Below are 18,276 nucleotides of genomic sequence, written 5' to 3' on the forward strand. Positions count from 1 at the left end.
AATGATAGGAAACAGAAGGAATTTCTTGGCCTTGAATTGGATTTTCTTCCTCCCATACCAGTGAGGCATCTTCATGCATAACCATCATAAGGTAAGCACCAGAATGTGATATCTGGTGACAGAATGTGACAACCCAAATGCAATAACCTGATATATTCCACTCAGACATTACTTGCTTCTCTTCCTCCTGCATCAGTGAGACACAACAGTGTACTACCAAAGCTGGGGCAAGCACCAGCATATAATATTATATTCTCGGTTTAAGACAGTGTTCTTTGGAATACAGGAACACAAGATCTGGTCTAATTTATAGTAGAAAATGTCAGGTCTTCTCTGATTCTGATTGTGGTTCCCTAACACTTGAATTGCTTCTTTCTAGACACCTACAATATTTTTTCTTGAATGTGGTGGGATATTTGTGGTGGGATTACTTTGGCTATGACATTTCTCAGAATTTTCCTTATTGGAATTCTTTTCAGGAGGTGATCAGCAGATTCTATCTTTATTTTGCCCTCTAGTTCTATTAGATCTGAGCAGTTATCATTTAAGAATTATTACAAATGTCCAATATTTTTAACCATGGTTTTCAGGGAGACTGATTAATCTTTTATTTATTTTTTAATTTTACAATTTTCCCCTAATCTCGCTTCCCTCCCCCCACTCCCCCACAGAAGGCAATTTGATAGTCTTTACATTGTTTCCATGGTACATACATTGATCTAAATTGAATGTGTTGAGAGAGAAATCATATCCTTAAGGAAGAAAAATAAAATATAAGAGATAGCAAAATTACATAAGATGTTTTTTAGACTGATGAATGTTAAATTATCTTTTCTTGATCTCTGTTCTAGATAAGTTGTTTTTGACATCAGACATCTTAAATTTTCTTCAGTGGGTATGTGATGAGAAGGGACTTGATCAAGTGAGTTTCTAAAGGGGTTAGTCTAGGCAAGAAAGGTAATCACTTCACTGGAGACAGAAGTGAAGGAAGAGATAGTGGGTAAAGAGGCTTCATTTTTAAAAACATAAGAAAAAATTACTGGCAGAAATAAGAATTCCTAGGAAAAACTGGAAAGTCACTTGGCAGAACAGATCATCCTCAGGTGTCAACTAAACAATGAACTACAAGTGGATATGTGAATCAAATGTGTAAAAGTCACACAATTTGAAGAGAAAAAAAGGAAAACAGAAGGTGCTAATTTTCCACCTTATGGCTAAGAGGAGAACTCATAACCAAACAAGGAGTAGTAATCAGGAGACAAAATATGCAGTATGCTCACAAAATTAAAAAATATTTACATGAGAAAAAATAATGCAACTAGAAGAAAAGCTCAAATGGGGAAAATCATTGTATCAAATATCTCTGATAAAAGTTCAATATTGAAGATGCAATGAGAAACTGCCCCAAAGAGGAAGATGAGGAAATTCTGCTCCTGTCTCCTCCCCAACAAGTGGGTCATTGGTGGCAACAACTAAGGAATTCCTGAAAAGTGGAACACATCCACTTTTGAAAAACCAATTATTATGCTGATTTGTTGAGTATGTTAGCATGGTACAGGGAAATGAGAGGACTTCCCTTTCATTGCTGGCTCTACCTCTCTTTACTTCTATGGATCAGTTTCCTTATCTGTCAATGATGGCGTTAGATTAGATATTTCTGACTTTGCCTTCCAGCTCTAAATCCAGAATCTCCATTTCACCCCTATTTATTGTACAAAGTGAAACTTCAAACAGCCTCTGTTCAAATTATAGCATCACAAATTCTGAATTAATATGATTTTATTATGCTGAAAAATCCAATGAAAAGTGAAAGAAAAATATTGATATCAACTAGATCTCTGACTGTGGACAAATGTTTATTACTCCAAAATTTTTCTTTTTTAAACTCCTAAAGGGCTTTAAATTTTAAAAAGCCACGAACTTTAAAAAAAAAAACACAACTGATTCTTGCCTACTTTCTCCTCTTGTTTTCTTCATTTTCCCCAGATTCCTGTTCATATCTCCCGAGTCAAAGTGAGAAGAAGCAGAGAATTGAGCTAACTGGCTGAATAAGGGTAGTTTGGATGGGGAAATGCTCTAGGTCATCTCTACAATCCATTCCAGTTCCAAGCTGAAAACTGACAATGAGGAATATTAGCTGCATCTTAAGAAGACAAGGCAAAGCTTTGGATAAAGTTGTAAAGTGGTTCAGTCACTGTGGAAAGTAATTTGAAACTATGCGCTCAAAGTGTGTATACACTTTGACCCAGTATAGGTTTATAACCCAAAGATATCAAAGAAAGAGGGAAAAGACCCATATGTACAAAAATATTTATAGGATATCTTTTGTGTGATGGAAAAGGATTGAAAACTGAGGAGATGCTCATCAGCTGGTGAATGGCTGACCAAGTGGTGGTATATGAGTATGATAAAATACTATTATGTTATGAGAAATGATCAAAGGGAATAGTTTCAGAGAAACATGAGAAGACCTGTATAAAATAATGCAAAATGAAGCAAGCAGAAAGAGGAGAAAATCTACTAAATGACAGCAATACTATAACAGTAATCAAATTTGAAACATTTAATAATTTTTAATTAACATAATGATCTACCACAGTTCTAGAGGGCTCATGATGAAACATGTTATCCAGTTCTAGATAGAAAGTTAGGACTCTGAGGGCAGACTAAAGCTTATTTTTTCTTTTTCTTCTTTACTTTTGTTTCTTTTTTTTTAACATGGCTAACATGTAAAATGTTCTACATGACTATAAATATTTGTAATGAGTACTGTTTTATTGCATTCTCAATGGCTGTAGGAGAGATGGTAAAGAAGAGAATTTAGAACTGAAAAAAGAAAAATATCTTTGTGCTTTAAAAAATAACCTGAAATGAAATGGAAAAAAATAAAGAGGACTTTGAATATAAAAAAGAAACAAAAAGCAGAATTCTAATGATGAATAGTGAAAAGTGAGCTAAGTCTAAACAAAGTACAATTAAAATAATACTATTTGACTGTTACTATCAACTGGTACAAAATGCATTTCATTTGTTAAAATTACACTTTGAAGTGCACTATTACCACAAAGACACTATGAAACACAGATATAGTGATACTTGTAGTCAAGCAGAATTAGGAAAGAATTAAATGTTAAATGTCACAGCTCACAGATTTCTGGCCAGGTTTTTCTATGGATGGGATCCTCTCCTCTAATGAGAGGCTAAGCACAGAGCAGTCAAGATACTAAACAAAAGAGAAACAGAAGCTGCAGACTATTTCTAATCAACAAGTATTTATTCCTTAGCATGTAATGCTGTAGTGAACAGAGTGCCAGGCAGGAATCTGGAAAACATCCTCCTGAGTTTGGGCAAGTCACTTCACCCTGTTTGTTTCAGTTTCATCATCTGGAAAATGAGCTGCAGAAGGATATGGCAAATGCCTAAAGTATCTCTGTCAAGAAAACCCCAATGGAGTCATGAAAATTCAGACAAGACTGAAATTGAACAACAAAAGCATGTGACCAGTAAAATAACAAAAACTAAAACAAAGCCCTGCCTCAATTGTTTAAATGTGGATCATCTGCACCAAATGGCAAATCCTATCCACTGGGTCCCTTCAGTGTACTGCCAAATTTAGGACATGATCAGAAAACCAGAAATAATTTTAGAAGCATAAGAAAACAAGAACATCTGCAACAATTTCCTCTCCCCACTGTTAATAGAGACTTGACCGTATCAAGTCATGTGATTAATGAAGTCCTGGGAAGTCAATTGCTGGAGAGGACCTGAACATTTTACCAGAAAACTAACTAGGTTTTATTGAGGGCTCTTGAAATTAGAGTATTTTCTTTTTTACAAATCTTAGAAATAAGCTAATTTTTACATGAATACATCTAATAAAAAGGAATCATTTTGAGGTTAAAAACAAGTGAGTGATAGATCACCCAAGTTCACATCGCTTTTTAAAATTCCCTTTTTATTACCACTGAGGGGTTGGCAATGAGTCACAAAGGCTCATCAGTATATATTTTGATTATGTTTGATTTACTCAGGTATAACTGCATTAGTTACAGTGGTTGCCAACATTTGTCTTCAAGTAATTCTTGTAGCAGGAAGAAGGATGGGCCTAGTTGATGATTCCATCATTACAGGCTCCATTTTTAGGACAAGTGAAGGAGCTTGGTTCCACTCAGTTGGCAATGCCGATTACATGCTTGTCACTTATACAAGGAGATCAAAGACCAGGTGTATTTGTATACTTTTCTTAAGTAATTGTTTAAAGGCAAAAATATATTCACTATAAAACCTACTTGAAGTTAATGAAGAAAAAAAAAATCAAAGATTTGTGGAATTTATTCTACTCTAAGGATATATTTTTCACTATTTACCACACATTTTGATATTTGGTTTTTAAATATTTTATTTATTTTGAGTTTTACAATTTTTCCCCTAATCTTACTTACCTCCCCCCACCCCCAGCATAAGTCAATTTACCAGTCTTTACATTGATTCCATGGTATACATTGATCCAAATTGAATGTGATGAGAGAGAAATCATATCCTTAAGGAAGAAACAAAGTGTAAGAGATAGCAAAATCAGACAACAAGATAAGTTTTTTTTTTCTAAATTAAAGGTAATAGTCCTTGATCTTTGCTCAAACTCCACAGTTCTTTCTCTGGATACAGACAGTATTCTCCATCACAGACAGCCCCAAATTGTCCCTGATGGTTGCAGTGATGGAATGAGTGAGTCCATCAAGGTTGATCATCACCCCCATGTTACTGTTAGGGTGTACTATGTTTTTCTGGTTCTGCTCATCTCACTCAGCTTCAGTTCATGCAAATCCCTCCAGGCTTCCCTGAAATCCCGTTCCTCCTGGTTTCTAACAGAATAAGTGTTCCATGACATACATATACCACAGTTTGGTAAGCCATTCCCCAACTGAAGGACATTCACTTAATTTCCAATTCTTTGCCACCACAAACAGGGCTTCTATCAATATTTTTTTTGTACAAGTGATATTTTTAGCCTGTTTCATCATTTCTTCAGGGTAATACAGGCCCATTAGTGGTACTGCTGGATTAAAGGGGATGCACATTCTTTTTGCCCTTTGGGCATAGTTCCAGACTGCTCTCCAGAAAGGTTGGATGAGTTCACAGATAGACCAACAATGTATTAGTGTCCCAGATTTTTCACAACCCTTCCAACAATGATAATTGTCCATTCAGGTAATATTGGCCAGTATGAGAGGTGTGAGGTGGTACCTCAGAGATGTTTTAATTTGCATTTCTCTAATCAGTAATGATTTAGAGCAATTTTACATATGCCTATGGATTGCTTTGATCTCCTCATCTGTAAATTGCCTTTGCATATACTTTGACCATTTGTCAATTGGGGAATGGTTTTTTAAAAAAAATTTGACTCAGTTCTCTGTCAGAAACACTAGTTGTAAAAATTGTTTCCCAGTTTACTACATTTCTTTTGATCTTGGTTATAGTGGTCGTCTGTGGAACAACTTTTTAATGTAACGTAATCAAAATCATCTAGTTTGTTTTTAGTGATATTCTCCATCTCTTCCTTAGTCATAAACTGCTTCCCTTTCCATAGATCTGACAGGTAAGCTATTCCTTGATTTACCTAATTTGCTTATAATATTGTTTTTTGTGTCTAAATCCTCTATCCATTTTGATCTTATCTTGGTATAGGGTGTGATTGGTCTAATCTAAGTTTCTTCCATACTGACTTCAATTTTCCCAGCAGTTTTTGTCAAAGAGAGTTTTTATTGCAATTGCTGGACTCTTTGGCTTTATCAAACAGCAGGTTACTATAATCATTTCCTGCTATTGCACCTAGTCTATTCCACTGGTCCACCACTCTATTTCTTAGCCAATACCAAGCAGGTTTAATGACTGATGCTTTATAGTATAATTTTAGATTGGGTAGGGCTAAGCCCCCTTCTTTTGCACTTTTTTTCATTGAATTCTGGAAATTCTAGACTTTTTTATTTCTCCAAATGAATTTACTTACCACTTTTTCTAAATCATTAAAGTAATTTTTTTGGAATTTTGATTGGTAGGGCACTAAAAAGGTAGTTTAGTTTTGATAGAATTGTCATTTTTATTATATTAGCTCGACCTATCCATGAGCAGTTGATGTTTGCCTAGTTATTTAAAGTTGATTTTATTTGTGTGAGAAGGTAATTGTTTTCAAAAAGTTTCTGAGTCTGCCTTGGCAAATAGACACCCAGGTATTTTATAATTGTCTGAGGGTACTTTGAATGGGATTTTCCTTTCGAGTTCTTCCTGCTGTATCTTGCTAGTCATATATAGAAAAGTTGAGGATTTATGAGGGTTCACTTTATAACCTGCAACTTTGCTAAAATTGCTAATTGTTTCCAGTAGTTTTTTGGATGATTTCTTGGGATTCTCTAGGTAGACCATCATGTCATCTGCAAAGAGTGAGAGTTTTATCTCTTCCTTTCCAATTCTAATTCCTTCAATTTCTTTTTCTTCTCTAATTGCTGATGCTAACATTTATAATATGATATTGAATAGTAATGTTGATAATGGGCATCCTTTTTTCACCACTGATCTTATTGGGAATGCCTCTAGCCTCTCCCCATAGAATATAATGCTTGTTGATAGTTTCAGATAGATACTGCTAATTATTTTAAGGAACAGTCCATTTATTCCTACACTCTCTAGTATTTTTAATAGGAATGGATGTTGTATTTTGTCAAAAGCTTTTTCAGCATCTATTGATATGATCATATGGTTTCTGATGGGTTTGTTGTTGATATAATTGAGTATACTAACAGTTTTCCTAATATTGAACCAACCCTACATTCCTGGAATAAATCCTACTTGATCACAATGTATTATCTTAGTGATAACTTGTAATCGTATTGCTAAGATTTTATTTAGGATTTTTGTATCTATATTCATCAGGGAAATAGGTCTATAATTTTCTTTCTCTGTTTTAACTCTTCCTGGTTTAGGTAACAGCACCATATTGGTTTCATAGAGTTAAGCAGAGTTCCATCTTTCCCTATTTATCCAAAGAGTTTATATATAGAATTGGAACCAATTGTTCCTTAAATGTTTGGTAGAATTCACTTGTGAATCCATCAGGCCCTGGAGATTTTTTTTTAGGGAGTTCAATAATGGCTTGTTGAATTTCTTTTTTCTGAGATAGGGTTGTTTAGGTATTTAATCTCTTCTTCATTTAACCTGGGCAACTTATATTTTTGTAAATATTCATCCATTTCACTTAGATTATCAAATTTATTGGCATAGAGTTGGGCAAAATAATTTCAAATTATTACTTTAATTTCCTCCTCATTGGTGGTGAGTTCACCTTTTTCATTTATGATACTAGAAATTTGGTTTTCTTCTTTCTTTTTTTTTAATCAAATTGACCAGAGGTTTATCAATTTTATTGGTTTTTTCATAATACCCACTTTTGGTTTTATTTATTAATTCAATAGTTTTTTTTTGCTTTCAATTTTATTAATTTCTCCTTTAATTTTTAGAATTTCTAATTTCATATTTAATTGGGGATTTTTGATTTGTTCTTTCTCTAATTTTTTTAGCTGCATGTTTAGTTCACTGGTTTCCTCTTTCTCCAATTTATTCATGTAAGCATTTAGAGCTATAATATATCCCCTGAGAGTTGCTTTGAATGAATCCCATAGGTTTTGGTATGTTGTTTCATTATTATCATTATCTAGGATAAAATGGTTAATTCTTTCTGTAATTTGTTTTTTGGCCCGAAGTCTTGTCCTTTATTCTTGAAGAAGATCATGACATCAGGGAGGTGATGCTATGACAAGCACATGAATTGAATTTTTTGAGTGGGGGGGGGCATGCTAAGTCACCAACCTCACTTTCTCTTCTGGAACCATCTGGGTCCGGTGGCCAGACATGGAACAAGATAACTGGAGATGGCCCTGTATGTGAGGCGATCAGGCTGAAGAAACTTGTCCAAGGTCACGCAACTAGATTTGAAGTCCTATCCTCTTGACCCCCAGGTCAGTGCTCTCTCCACAGTGCCACCTAGCTGTCCTACTGTGGTAATTGTATTACAGGTGAGAGGTGATATGATTAAGTTGGTAACCATAGTAAACTCCGCTTTTTATGTTTTTATTTTCTCCAGGACAAAAAAGGGAGTGCATTTTCCCATTTTCTAATTAACATTTTCTGACTGTCCACTTCATCAATTCAGAAATGGAAGACCTGTGCTATAGAGACTGATTATTTCTTTCTAGAAATTATCTGTCTAGCTAGAATTCTGGCAACTGCTAGCAGATAACCAAACTGTGGTGCTCTATGTTTGGCCTTCACAGACCCCATGGTAAGTTTTTCCTTAGGAATAAAACATAAAGCTTAGATCAAGCTTTAAAGAAACTTACCTATGACTACTTTTCTCACTAACTCCCTTTTATCAGGGAATTCTGAACGCAAGCTTTTCTTTCTGCCTCTCCAGACACCTGGCAACCTTGGCCCTTGCTCCTGCTGCTTGCCTTTATTGCAAGCCATAGATGGCCTGGCTTATTCACGCCACTGCTTTTCCCTCAGTAATTAGCTAGTCTATCTCTTGAAGTAGAACTCTCTTGCTAATCTTACAGAAGGCCCCCAAACCACCTTTTGTTTCCATTTAGGCTCCTCTCTCTTGATCTTTCTTCTCTGACTTCAGAAATAGAAAAAAGTTGGCAGAAAGATCACACTTTGTCATCCTTGTGGTCTGCAGTCCTGCTGCTAGACTGACTGACTCTCTCTCTCTCTCTCTCTCTCTCTCTTCCTTTGAAACTTTGTACAGAAAGTATTTTACAGAGAATGGTAAAGATTACACTTTAATTAGCCATTCCAAAATGTTTCTTAACGCAATATTTCCTTTTTTTCTTGAACCTTTTAAAAAAAATTAATTAATTTCATGAAATTCAGCAAGCATGAATGCCCACTCTGTGTATGGCAGTAATAGCACTGTGGGGTTGCTCTGGGCAAAACTTGGTTTTACAATTAGGTTTTGGTGCACTGATTACCTACTGTGCAGATTTGCTGATTATAAACCAACAGAAAGCAGTGATAGAGTCAAGTGATAGAGTGATAGAGTCAAGATTTAAAGAAATCTTCACCTCCTCCACCATTGGACAGGATCAGAGAAAGTGAAATTCAATATGAAACTTGAGTTCCAACATTCAACCTCACAAGGACCAGATGAGGGAAGGTATGGCTAATTGGAAAAAGGAATTTTGGAGGACTGAGAGGTCCATATGTGTTGTCAATAAGATGTGGCAGCCAGAAGATGACAAAAAGGGATGATTGATGTTAGAGAGGTAGTGAGAGGATTGGGACATTGATGCTTTGTTGGTGGAGCTGTGAACTGATCCAACCATTCTGGAGAGTAATATGGAACTATGCCCAAAGAGGAACAAAACTGATCTTCCCTTTGACCCAGCAATACCAATACTAGCTCTATGTCCAGAAGAAATCATAAAAATGGGAAAATTTCTACATGTTTCAAAATATTCATAGAAGCTCTTTTTGTAGTAATAAAGAATTTAAAATTGAGGGGATGCCCATCCATTGGGGAATGGCTAAACAAGTTATGGTATACAAATATTATGGGATACTATTGATCTTTAAGAAACCATTAATGGTCAGATTCTAGAGAAGCATGGAATGAGTTACAGGATCTGATGCTGAGTGAAGGGAGCAGAACCAAGAGAACTTTGTACACATTTAACAACAACATTATGAGATGAACAACCTCCTTTGAAGCAGCTCCTCTCAGCAGTTCAGAGAGCTAGGACAACTGTATTAGACTGGCTAAGGACAATGTTATCCTCATCCAGAGCAAGAAAAACAAAACAAAACAAAAAACCCTTCAGAAGCTGACAAACACAAACACTACATTCACTTTTTTTTAAAGATTATATTAGAAATGTCAGCATCGGCAATTAGAGAAGAAAAAGAAATTGAAGGAATTAGAATTGGGGAGGAAGAGACAAAACTCTCACTCTTTGCAGATGACATAATGGTCTACCTAGAGAATCCCAAGAAATCATCCAAAAAACTACTGGAAACAATTAGCAATTTTAGCAAAGTGCCAGGTTATAAAATAAACCCTCATAAATCCTCAACCTTTCTATATATGTCTAGCAAGATACAGCAGGGAGAGCTAGAAAGAGAAAAATTGCATTCAAAGTAACCTCAGACAATATAAAATACTTGGGAGTCTATTTGCCAAGACAGACTCAGAATCTTTTTGAAAACAATTATAAAACACTTCTTATACAAATTAAATCAGATTTAAATAACTGGGCAAATATCAACTGCTCATAGATAGGTAGAGCTAATACAATAAAAATGACAATTCTACCAAAACTAAACTATCTGTTTAGTACCCTACCAATCAAAATTCCAAAAAATTACTTTAATGAATTCGAAAAAATTGTAAGTAAATTCATTTGGAGAAATAAAAAGTCAAGAATTGCCAGGAGCTTAATGAAAAAAAAGTGCAAAAGAAGGTGGCTTAGCCCTACCTGACCTAAAATTATATTATAAAGCATCAGTCCTCAAAACTGTTTGGTATTGGCTAAGAAATAGAGTGGTGGACCAGTGGAATAGACTAGGTGCAAAAGCAGGAGATGATTATAGTAATCTGCTGTTTGATAAACCCAAAGAGTCCGGCCACTGGGATAAAAACTCCCTCTTTGATAAAAACTGCTGGGATAACTGGAAGTTAGTATGGAAGAAACTTAGATTAGACCAACAACTCACACCCTTTATCAAGATAAGATCCACATGGTTACAGGACTTAGACCTTATAAAACAATACTATAAGCAAATTAGAAGATCAAGGATTTGTTTACCTGTCAGATCTATGGAAAGGAGAGCAGTTTATTACTAAGGAAGAGTTGGAGAACATCACCAAAAACCAATTAGATGATTTTGTTTACATTAAATTAAAAAACTTTTGCACAGATAAAACCAATGTAACCAAGATCAAAAGAAATGTAGTAAATTGGGAAATAATCTTTATAACTAATGATTCTGACAAAGGACTCATTTCTAAAATATACAGAGAACTGAGTCATATTTTTAAAACAAAAAGCCATTCCCCAATTGACAAATGGTCAAAGGATATGCAAAGGCAATTTACAGATGAGGAGATCAAAGCAATTCATGGCCATATGAAAAAATGCTCTAAATCATTAATTATTAGAGAAATGCAAATTAAAGCTTCTCTGAAGTACCACCTCACACCTCTCAGATTGGCCAATATGACCAGGGAGGATAATAATCATTGTTGGAAGGGTTGTGGGAAATCTGGGACACTATTACACTGTTGGTAGAGCTGTGAACTCATCCAACCCTTCTGGAGAGAAATTTGGAACTATGCCCAAAGGGCAACAAAAATGTGCATACCCTTTGACCCAGCAATACCACTACTGGGTATATACCCTGAAGAGATGATGAAAAAGGGTAAAAACATTACTTGTACAAAAATATTTATAGCAGCCCTGTTTGTGGTGGCAAAGAATTGAAAATCAAGTAAATGTCCTTCAACTGGGGAATGGCTTAGCAAACTGTGGTATATGTATGTCATGGAACACTACTGTTCTATTAGAAACCAGGAGGGACGGGATTTCAGGGAAGCCTGGAGGGATTTGCATGAACTGATGCTGAGTGAGATGAGCAGAACCAGAAAAACACTGTACACCCTAACAGCAACATGGGAGTGATGTTCAACCTTGAAGGACTCGCTCATTCCATCAGTGCAACAATCGGGAACAATTTTGGGCTGTCTGCAAAGGAGAGTACCATCTGTATCCAGATAAGGAGCTGAGGAGTTTGAACAAAGTGCAAGGACTATTCCTTTTAATTTAGAAAAAAAAACAACCGATATCTTATTGTCTGATCTTGTCACCTCTTAGACTTCTCTTCTTTAAGGATATGATTTCTCTCTCATCACACCCAATTTGGATCAAGGTACAACATGGAAACAAAGTAAAGACTGACAGAGTGCTTTCTGTGTGTGTGGGGAAGCAAGATGGGGGGAAAATTGTAAAACTCAAATAATATCTTTAATAAAAATTAATTTAAAAAAAGAATAAAGGACAAGCATCATCATTACTACAACAACCTTCTAAATGATATCTTTACTTCCAGTCTCTCCAGAGCCAATCAGTGCTTCACACAGCTGCAAGATCATGCATGGGTCTGACTACAGTACACCCCTGCTCAACAATCTTTAGTGGCTCCCTATTGCCTCCAAGGTAAAATACAAATACCTTAGACTGATATTTAAGACCCTCAATTAACCTGGAAACCTAACTTAATCTGTCTCATTGCACATTACTCTTCATCATAATACTACATTCCAGAATAAAGTTGACTGCTGCCTATCCCCTGTACCTCTACATAGGTTGAGATCCATGCCTGGAATAGACTTCCACACTGGTATCTTCATAGCTGAGCATCTTTACATCTTCGTTAATGGTCCTAAAATATTTCAAATAGACTTCTCCTTTCTCAGTCTCTTCATTTGATTTCCCTTTGCTACTGCAATGGCTTCCTCCTGAGATTACCTTCTATTGATTCTCAAGGTTTCTTATTATTTGTAGGTTTCCTTTCCCATTAAAAAGTGAACTCCTCTGTTTGTGGTGGCAAAAAATTGGAAATCGAGTGAATGTCCATCAACTGGGGAATGGCTTAGCAAACTGTGGTAAATGTATGTCATGGAACACTATTGTTCTATTAGAAACCAGGAGGGATGGGAATTCTGGGAAGCCTGGAAGGATTTGCATGAACTGAAACTGAGATGAGCAGAACCAGAAGAACACTGTACACCCTAACAGTAACATGGGGGTGATGATCAACCTTAATGGACTCGCTCATTCCATGAGTGCAACAATCAGGGACAATTTGGAAATGTCTGCAATGGAGAATACCATCTGTATCCAGAGAAAGAACTGTAGAGTTTGAGCAAAGATCAAAGCCGATTACCTTCAATTGAAAAAAAGTATCTTATGTACTACATAATTTTTCCATCTCCAATATTTTATTTTCTGCTCAAGGATATTATTTCTTTTTAAACATATTCAATTTTGATCAATGTATAGCACGGAAGCAATGTAAAGACTGTCAGACTGCCTTCTATGGGGGGGGTAGGGAAGGAAGGTGGGTGGAAAAAATGTAAAATTCAAAACCTTACCAAAAAATGATAGGTAGAAACTACAATTGTATATAACTGGAAGACAAATAAAATATTAATCTAAAAAAGAAAGTGAGCTCCTTGAGGACAGGAATAGTGTTTCTGCCTTTCTTTGTATACCTAGACATTACTACAGTGGGAGGGACATAGTAAGCACCTAACAGTGCTTAGTGACTAAATTTTTTTCCCATCATTCCAACCATGTATTATATTATATAATAAATATATTATATTATATATTTACATACATCTCATCTCCTCCAATATAAGCTCCTGAGGGCAGGGATCATGCCAATATTATCTTGGCATCCTTAAGTACCTGGATACAGGTGATTTACACAAAGCAGATACCTAAAATTTGCTGAAACAACTTTTCGCTTCCAAAAGATTTAATGCAGAAACATTGTCAAAGGATTTTCAATTTACTGACTTTTTTATAAAAAATACCAAAATAGGAATAAATCTTATAACTTTATGGCTAAAGAGTTGGTTCTACTTCATCACTACAAAAGAAAAGCACCTAGGATAAATGGAGACAAGATGATAGAGTAAGAGGAAGCATTTTTTTTCTAGCCTTCCTTCACAAAAATCAAGGAAAATTCTGAATTTTGATCAGGAAAGCAAGAAAAAACTGACAGTGAGTCACTTTTCCAGCCTGAGAAAGCTTAGGGAGACAGACACACGTTTTAGAAACATTAGGGAAAGAAAATTGGGGAAAGCAGCACAGATGAGTGAGCATTCTGGTGCCCAGGGAAGAAGGGCTAACCCAGAATACTAGAAGAACTACTAGGGCAGGAGAAAACCCCAAGGGATACCTGAACTATTGCTAGGTACAAGAACAGGTGCCATCGAACAGTTCTACAATCCACTGTAGACCATGGAGTAGAAAGGAATAGTTGGGCAAGCATGGGTGAGTCTTTGGTAAGGCCTGAACAAGAAACTAGTTCCAGAAACTTAGCTGTGTGCCTTTGAGCCCAGAAACAGAATAGCAGTCACTCTGTTCTATCCTTTTGTATAAGTCTATATAAGTAGGGGAAAAAACTAGGGCAGGAATCCCAGGCCAAGGGAAAGGCAGAAGTTTAGTAGTTATGAACTTACAGAGCCTTCCAGCAGGCTAACAATGACTGGGTCCAGTAGCAGTCCACTGAAACTCTCAACTACAACAGAGATCAGACCAGGAGGGCAGTGAATAGACCTCTCTCCCCAAATGACACCAATTTGGGATCAATGAAAACTTGCCAGTTCCCAGCCTAAGCTGTGAAAACAGCAGAAAGATGCACAAGGACAGAAGTTCAGCTTATACAGTCTGTCTAGAAGTATAAAGAGCTCAGTGCCAACATAAAATTCAAAATCAAAAAGTAAGTTGGAAGAATAAGTAACCAAAAAAAGAATCCCACCACAAAGACCTGCTGTGGTGACAAAGAAGCTATAAACACAAACCCTGAAGAAGAGAATGACCAAGTCAAGGGAAGCAACCATGAGCTCTGACAACACAAAGGCAAAAATAGATTCAATTAAGAGATAAGGAAACTAAATTTTGTTAAAATGTATCACAGACAATGAATCAATCAATATATACTGAATATATATGCACCAAAATAGCACAATATCTAAATTCTTAAAGAAAAAGTTAAAAGAGATACAAGAAAAATAAACCTATATTAGTTGGGAACTTCAATTTACCTCTCTCAGATCTAGATAGATCTAGCTATAAAGTAAACAAAAAAGATGCTGAAGAGATGAATAGTTTTAGATACAGCTCTGGAGAAGAGTGAATGGAAATAAAAAGGAGAATAACTATTTCTTAACTGTGAATGACACCTTCACAAAAAGTGACCATATATGAAGGCATACAAATCTCATAAACAAATGCAGAAGCAGAAATATTAAATGTAATCTTTTGGGACTATGATGCTTTAAAAATTACATTCAGTAAAGGGTCTTAGAAGCATAGAGTAAAAACTGATTCAAATTAAATAACTTAATCCTCAAGAATGGGTCAAAAAAGAGAACATAGAAACAATAATTTCACTAAATAATGAAAACAATGAGACCATATACAAAATTTATGGGATTGAATCAAAGCAGTTCTCAGGGGAAATTTTATATATCTAAACTATTTCATCAGCGAAAGGAAGAAAGAACAGATCAACAAATTAGGCATAGAATTTTTAAAAAAACAGAAAATCAACAAATTAAAAACTTCCAATTAAAACTAAAGTAGAAATCCTGAAAATCAAAGAGATTAACAAAAATATAAATTGCCCAATTTAACAGAACAGAAAACAAGAGTACTTCGGTAACCCAATCTTTTTTTTTTAGGTTTTTGCAAGGCAATGGTGTTAAGTGGCTTGCCCAAGGCCATACCGCTAGGTAATTATCAAGTGTCTGGGGCCAGATTTGAAATCAGGTACTCCTGACTCCAGGGCCAGTGCTCTATCCACTGCTCCACTTAGCTGCCCTCAGTAACCCAAACTTAAAAAAAGGAAATTGAATGAGTCATAAATTAATTCCCTAACAAAAAATTTCAGGACCGGATAGATTTACAAGTAAACTCTACGAAAAATTTAAGAAACAATTAAATCTGATAGTAAATAAACTGTCAGAAAAAATAGGTGAAGAAGGGATTCTACAAAATTCCTTTTATGACTCAAATATAATCTTGGTAACTAAATTTGGGAGAGTCAAAAACAGAAAAAAAAAAAACAAAACTATAGACCAAGCTTCCAAATGAATGCTGATACAAAAATGTTAAGTATTAGAAAGGAAGACTACAGCAATATATCACAAAGATCAGAGAATTTGTTTTGTATGATTATTCATTTAGCAATAGTTCCTGTTTATTTATTTATTTTTTTTTTTGCTATCTTCTTGGGTGAGGAAGAGGGGGGGAAAAGGAGAGAACTGATTCAGAACTGAAAATAAAACTGAATCAAAAAAACACAAAATTATAAAGAAAAGTATCTTAAAGAAAAACAACTCCATGGGATGTGACCTTTTTAAAGCTCAGTTAATTTCGTTTTTCAATAAACAAAGATCTATTTTGACTCGCCTGCTCTATAGAACAAAGCAAATTCCTAACTCAGTTTTTAAAAATTTTTTTAGGTTTTTTGCAAGGCAAATGGGGTTAAGTGGTTTGTCCAAGGCCACACAACTAGGTAATTAAGTGTCTGAGGTCGAATCTGAACTCAGGCACTCCTAACTCCAGGGCCGGTGCTCTATCCACTGTGCCACCTAGCTGCCCCGTAACTCAGTTTTTTTAAAAAGGACTTTTGCCTAACCTTACTTTCCAGATTACTCTTATATTTTACTATGCTGATTTCTACACACTCCCCCAAATACTTCTCTTCCTACTATTCTAACCTTCTAAGGTTGCCTTTCCCACAGATCATCTAAACAGTTGAAGGCAAAAACATACACACTTGGCATTTTGCATGATCACAACCAGCTTTAACGTGAGATTTTTCAAGACTGCACTAGGTCATAATTCAGATCTCTTTGCCAACTCTCCATATTTTGCAGGTGAGGAAAATGAGGCCAAGAGAGGGTCCCAAGATCATACAGCGCAGGCAAGTTGTATATGCAGGTTCCCTATGTAACTTTCTTAATCAGGGAGGGTAATTCAGGCAGACACTATCTTAAATAGTAACAGAATCCAAATGACAAAGAATAGAAATGTGGTAAAAGATTGATCTACCAAATACATACTATTTTAAAGTTAGTTTCAAAAAAAATATCCACTGATCAGGATATGAAAGTGATCTGGAAAGTGGCTTACATTTCGGGAACAATCTGAGAAACTGTGATGAAGCTTCAATAACTCCAAGCGTTTGAAACAAGAGAAAATTTATGACTATTTCAAATACCCAACCATCAGTGAATTAATGGGAAGAATAAAGGATTACAATAAAGATGAAAAGAGCATCTAGGAATAATCTAGTTAGGTTCATCTTATCAGTCCTTCCAAAAGTTCCTACTCCAATCTACTTCCTGATGTGCTCCATTCCCCTTCTGTCTGACCAGCTCAGTACTGCCCATTCTCCCTTTGCTCAAATATTTTTTTTTATTTTTATTTTTTTTGTTTTTAGGTATTTTGCAAGGCAAATGGGGTTAAGTGGCTTGCCCAAGGCCACACAGCTAGGTCATTATTAAGTGTCTGAGATCAGATTTGAACCCAGGTACTCCTGACTCCAGGGCCGGTAGTTTATCCACTACGCCAACTAGCCGCCCCCCCCCCCCCCTGCTCAAATCTAATGATACTTACAGACTGTGCCATTTAACCAGCATAGACCACAAATTGTCTGTCAGGATAATCCTGTTCTGTGTATAGGTTCCATCTCTGTATCTAAACATTCTAAGACCCTTAAGAGTCAAGAACTTTCTATCCTGATAACTAACATAAAGCTTTGAATTCACAGAGTTTCTACCACAGAAGGTAAATTAATATGGTTATTAAAAAGATCTGGACTCAGGTCATTGTTATGGATCATTCTTAAGCAATAGTTAATGTGGTTAGGTCCATTATTCTCAATAAGAAGACAAAGCATCCCAAAGACAGGAGACATGTCATCCTAGGTAGGTCCATCTATAGACAGAGCTAGAAGGAAACTTTAATCTAGCCCTTTCTTTTGAGAGAGGGAAACTGAGGATCAGGTAGGAAAAGATCCAGTTAGAACTAGAGTTTCTGACTCCAAATACAGCTTTTCCCCATTGTGTTGCATTTCTTTTGGGTGTCCTCCCTGATGCTTGGTACACCCTGAATAGAGCACAGGTAAGTGCCATAGAACTGCTGAGAAATGCTTAGGGCGACTCTGAGGGACAAAAAGAGAGAAACAGGTAAAGAAGGAGCTCTTCAAGAGGAAGAAGTCAATAGAGGACTCAGGGAGAAGGAACATCAATAAAGGGAAATCAGGAACTGAAAGAAGCTGAGATCTAAGGACAAAAAGAAAATCTGCAATTAAGTAACTGAATTTTGTGAAAACAAAATGAAAGAGATTATCAAAAGTCATGTTATTCTTTCATTGTTAAACAGGACCTGGGGAAATATACTGCTATATGTAAATATGTCGGTATGGCCA

At 35.8% G+C, this 18,276-nt stretch overlaps 1 protein-coding gene across 1 annotated transcript in view; it reads right to left on the reverse strand.

Annotated features, from left to right (window-relative positions):
• CHM (CHM Rab escort protein) overlaps positions 1 to 18,276 on the reverse strand; it is a gene marked incomplete at its 5' end in the record, with an annotated part of 143,936 nt that overhangs the window by 32,661 nt on the left and 92,999 nt on the right. The window lies entirely within an intron of this gene.

This window comes from Macrotis lagotis, chromosome X (assembly GCF_037893015.1).
Source record: "Macrotis lagotis isolate mMagLag1 chromosome X, bilby.v1.9.chrom.fasta, whole genome shotgun sequence".
Classification (NCBI taxonomy): Eukaryota; Metazoa; Chordata; class Mammalia; order Peramelemorphia; family Peramelidae; genus Macrotis; species Macrotis lagotis.